The following is a 5,852-nucleotide window of genomic DNA, read 5'->3' on the forward strand; positions in this document are numbered from 1 at the left end:
CTCCCCCACAGGTCATCCGTTGATGTCTGTTCACCTCTCCGTTGGTGTCGATAAACGTTGAGTTTTTTCCCATTCGTCTGTTGACGTCTGGTTGCACATTCTGGTTCCCAGTCATTCGTTAATGTCTGGTCGTCTTTTTTGATGTCGGTAAACATCATCTTTCGATGTCGGTAAACGTCGAGTATTTTTCCCAGTCATCGGTAAATGTCTGTTTGTTCCCCAACCAGAGATCCCCAGTAGAGTCGTCGGTGAACGTCCTGTCTGGTTTTCGGTTGCAATTATTTTGTCATTCGTTGATGATCGTCTTTCTTTTGATGTCGGTAAACATCATCTTTCGATGTCGGTAAACATCGTGTCTCATCCCAGTCATCGGTCAATGTCTGTTCGTCCTTTCTTTTGATGTCGGTAAACATCATCTTTCGATGTCGGTAAACGTCGAGTTTTCTCCCATTCATTCGTTGATGTCTGGTCGAGTCTTCCCAGTCATCGGTAAATGTCTGGTCGATCTTTTCTTGGTGTCGGTGAACATCATCTTTCGATGTCGGTAAACGTCGAGTTTCTTTCCCATTCATCCGTTGATGATTGGTAACCTCTCCGTTGGTTTCGGTAAACGTGAAGTTTTTCCCTCTTGTCCATAGACGTTTGGTTGTATCTTTTCAGAATCCCCAGTAGAGTCGTCGGTAAACGTCTGGTCTGATTTCCTTTTGTAAATACCTTGTTCATCCCGCAGAGTGCAAATTTTCCGGTTCTTCCGGTATTCAATCCCTGTTTACCTTGAAAGTCTGACAGTCGTTGCTCTCATCCGTTCAGGTTCCCAGCTGATTGAATAGGGGCAGCTGTAGCACCTCAAATTTGCACCTCCCATTTGTACATACATTTTCATTTTTAGGTCATTAACATTGCATTAACATTGCATAGATCTTTGCATAGTCCTTCAAGTCATCAGACAAGACTGGTCAAAGAGATTCAACTGTGCAAGCAAGCAAGTGCATTTTCTATGAGATCAAAGCCCTAAGGTGATTCCATTGAGTTCATATGATTCAAGGATCATTTTGAAGTGATTTAGTCAAGGGTTGAAGGCTCAAAGCTCATCAGTCCATGATCAATTCATCTGAAACCCTAAAAAGTCAACAGAAGTCAACTGTCAGTTCAACCATGGATTTGGAGGTGGGAGATGGTTAGAGAGGCCTCATTCATGTCCATACAAGTCTCATTTGACATTTCAAACATCAATATTGAAGGATTTGAAGTCAGATCAAAACTTGCCCAAAATAGTAAGTGACCTGTAATTTGAAATTGCCAAAAATGGAAAGGTTTTCTCCTCAAGATTACATCATCAAGAAAGCTTCAAATGAAATTTTGTCCAACATGAAAGTTGAAGATCTTTCTCTCCCATTTCCAAAACGTCCAAGATCATGAATTTCTCATGTATGGTTGAAGAGATATGGATCAATCATGGCCAAGTGAACATGGAACTTCAAACATGCATAACTTCTTAACCAAAAGGCCAAATGGAGTGGTTCTTTTTTGTACATTCATGTCTTGACATATACTATCCAAATCATGCATCACAAGCCATGCATTCTCATCACATAATTATTTGATTTTTCACTTGATTTTTGGATGGAATTTTCAAATTTAAAAATAATGCATTGTTTACACATGGCAACACTTGCATTGGCTTCCAAACAGAATTTCAAGTGAATTCAAGCCCAAAAACATGCACTGTTCCATTCATTTCATGCATAGGGGTGCATTATCCAATTGACACTTACACTCTCATATTTTGCTAATCCATTTGCCATTTGCTTAAACCTGATTAACAGCTTGATTAGGAGCAAGCATATAAGCCAAACCCTAACAGATTTCAGCATTAACAACATCACATTTTCAGATCTAAAAATTTTCTTCCAATTTTCTTTCACTTTTTTCTTCAATGTTCTCCAAACACATTGCATTGTTCTTGATTCCTTCATCATCTAGAAGCATTGTGGAGCATTGTTGAATCAAGGTCCAGCAGGAATCGTGCAGTTGGAAGCTGTTTGGAACTTGAAGCTCATCCATGGCAGTTGGAAATTCTGGAAGAAACGTGCACATCTAAGCTTCAAATCTTCATCCATTCATCCATACAAGCACTTTGGAGCATCTGTTTGTGCATTTCATGGCCTGAATCAAGCTATTCCAATTCTGTTTGCTCCAAGAGGTACATAAGTTCCTTAAGTTCTTCTGAACTTGCTTTTGCTCTTGCTTGGTTGCTTAACCATTTGAGGTATAACTCACTGACTTCATGTAGTCTGGAAGACCTGTCCTGTTACTTGGGCAGGCACCTGTCTGAAGCCCTCCTTAAGAGGCAATGCTTGTGTTTGTTTATCTTTGTGCCAAGCAGGAAAAGTCCTCTTATGAGGCAATTGGCAGATAAAAGAGATGTGTAATCCATCTCCTACTACTCAGTGTGTCATCCACCTTGCTCACACACCTTGTGTTGATGCATTGTGGATATTAACCCAAGATCCATGTAGTGTCAGTCATATGTGGAGAAGAGTTCCTGCTTTCTGAACTCCCACACTTTCATTTGTCTGAAGCTCTCCCAGGCCAGGGATAAGAGCTGTGAGGTCTCACCTTCACTTCCCATTTCATCTGCTTCACCCTAACTCTCAATGTTAGGGTTAAGAGCTAACATCACCCTGTTATAGTGGCTTCTTTGTCGAGGTTGACATGACCCCTCGACTAAAGCCTAACCCTGTGTGAGCCCACTTTGTTTGTATATAGTGTGTGCTAACTGTGTGTATGCTTGCTCTTGTGTTTTCCTGTGTTGTTTAAGATAGCTTGCTCCCTGTGCAAGTTAGGATAGAAACCTCAACCTAGGACCATGGTGAATTTACATGATAACTATTAGGCTCGAGTCAGACTCCCTTCTAGTTTGTCATTTCCCAGTCTCTGGTTAGGCTAGTCCTTTTTCCCTGCGTAGGGGAACTACGTCGCCCTGATCCTCATACCAGATGAGGTACGTAGGCAGGAGATGAGCTGATCTCTCCGGGGGCCCTTTTTCTTTTGTAACCCTTTTGTGTGTGTTGGAGTCTGACGTAAGTCCAGCGATTGGCAGTTGGTTTCCTGTGTCTGGTTTGTTTTGTTTGGAGACTGACATAAGTCCAACGATTGGCAGTCGGTTTCCTGTGTGCGTGTTTGTTGGTTCGGAGTCTGATGTAAGTCCAGCGATTGGCATTCGGTCTCCATGTTTGCCTGTTTGTGTGGAGTCTGACATAAGTCCAGCGATTGGCAGTCGGTTTCCAGTGTTTGGTTTTGTTTGGCGTGCGTTAGCCGAGCTACGAGTGCTCTGATTCTTCTTTAGTCCGAGAAGATACGTATGCATAGGATGCGACATCCTAGCGAGCACGTTTTCCCCTGTCCCGAACTACGTCGACTCTGATGTTTGTGTTTGACAGACTACGTAGGCCCAGGATGCGATATCCTGCCGAGTTAGTTTCATTTGTCTTTCCGTGTGCCTTGTGTGCAGTTTGTGAGCAGTTTCTAGCAACCTTTATCCTTCCTTTTGTGCGTGGATCCCGTCGAGTACGACGGATGCGTAGGGGTGCTAATACCTTCCCTTCGCATAACCGACTCCCGATCCCATCTCTCTCTGGTCGCGAGACCATGTTCTTTCCAGGTTTACCTCGAGTGTTTCCTTTCCCTCTTTTGGGATAAATAACGCACGGTGGCGGCTCTGTTGTTTTCGTTTTCCCGCCGGTTTTTCGCGTAATGCGACACTCTTTCACTAACAATAAAGCCCAATAACTTGCCAGAACGGACTCCAAATGTACACTTGTTGGGATTCAGACGAAGCTTTTACTTCCTCAAACGCTGAAAAAGCTTCAACAAGTGCTCTACATGTTCAACTTCCGTTCTTGACTTGGCGATCATATCATCAACATATACCTCGATCTCCTTGTGCATCATATCATGAAACAAGGTGGTCATAGCTCTTTGATACGTGGCTCTGGCGTTCTTCAAATCGAAGGGCATCACTCGATAACAGAATGTTCCCCAAGGTGTGATGAATGTTGTCTTCTCCATATCCTCGGGTGCCATTTTGATCTAATTATATCCGGAAAATCCATCCGTAAATGAGAAGACATTGAATTTAGCTGTATTATCTACCAACATATCGATATGTGGTAGAGGAAAATCATCTTTTGGACTAGCTTTATTCAAGTCTCTATAGTCCACACACATTCGGACTTTTCCGTCTTTCTTAGGCACGGGCACAATATTGGCCACCCATTGAGGATATGTAGAAGTCACCAGATACCCCGCATCAATTTGCTTCTGTACTTCCTCTTTGATCTTCACTGCCATATCAGGATGAGTTCTTCTAAGCTTCTGCTTCACAGGCACACACTCAGGCTTCAAAGGTAGGAAATGTTGCACAATATCTGTATCTAGACCCGACATGTCTTCATATGACCAGGCGAAGACATCAACATATACTCGTAGCAGTTCAATCAACTCCTTCTTAACAGACTCTTCCAGGAGTGCCCCAATCTTCACTTCTCGCACACAATCTTCAGACCCCAAGTTGATTGTTTCCAGATTCTCGAGATGCGGCTGAATGATCTTCTCTTCATGCTCAAGTAGATGGGTAATCTCGTCAAGAATCTCTTCAACATCATATTCTTCTGCCTCAAATACAGGGAGTTCAAAGTTGGGAGATGGTGTTGGGTCATTATGTTCAATGGGTTTAATCAACCTGCATAACGATTTTGGATATGAAAAGCTTTAGAATTCGAACAAGGCAAATCATTATGCAGATGAAAAGATTGATTTTATTCTATTTTTAGGGTTTTATGTGATCACCAATTTCATGCAAAAAGTAAAAAGGGAAAATATTTGGAAAAACAAAGATTTAACATGAATTTATTGAATGAAAATATCATTGTATTTATGTGCCAATAATGTCATCCCTCCTCCTTTTGGCATGGGAGGAGGGTTTTTAAACACAATGAACATTACTTCGACTTATGGATAACTGTTGGAATATCCACAGCGACCCAATTATTGCAGATTCCCCCAGGGATGACGAAATTGCCAAAATCCTCTGTATCTTCTTCCAAAATGGCAGCAACTTCCTCTCCTTGACCGGTGTGGATGAAACCTCCACTCTTGAACAACCCTTGCGTGTTGAAAACCCCAGACGAATAACCTATGCCAGCCCGAGACTTGTTGTCTTCTAGCTCAATCATTTTCCCTAAACCAGCGGTTGTCCCACGCTCAATGGCCAACTTTGCATCTTTATAGGAAGCGAATGAAGGAGTTTTCTTCTCAATAGGTTCAGCAATAGATAAAGCTTGGAAAGGAGTTCCAACTTCATCCTCAGCATCTATGTATGAGAAGGAAGACAAGTGGCTAACCAGGAGAGCCTTTTCTCCCCCTACCACCACCAGTTTCTTGTTCTTCACAAATTTCAGTTTCTGGTGTAAGGTGGATGTCACGGCGCCTGCCTCGTGAATCCATGGTCTGCCTAAGAGACAGCTATACGATGGGTGGATGTCCATAACCTGGAAAGTAATCTGGAAATCACTCGGTCCGATTTTGATTGGGAGATCAACTTCCCCAATCACGGTTTTGCGAGACCCATCGAAAGCCTTCACAACTACTCCACTCTGCCTCATGGGAGGCCCTTGATATGAAAGTTTTGAGAGAGTGGATTTTGGCAATACGTTTAGTGATGACCCAGTGTCCACCAGCACATTGGACATGGCGTCGTCTTTGTAACCCATAGATATATGTAATGCCAAGTTATGGTCTCTTCCCTCCTCGGGGAGATCAGAGTCACAGAAACTCAAGTTGTTACAAGC

This window comes from Lathyrus oleraceus, chromosome 7 (assembly GCF_024323335.1).
Source record: "Lathyrus oleraceus cultivar Zhongwan6 chromosome 7, CAAS_Psat_ZW6_1.0, whole genome shotgun sequence".
In the NCBI taxonomy this organism is placed as follows: Eukaryota; Viridiplantae; Streptophyta; class Magnoliopsida; order Fabales; family Fabaceae; genus Lathyrus; species Lathyrus oleraceus.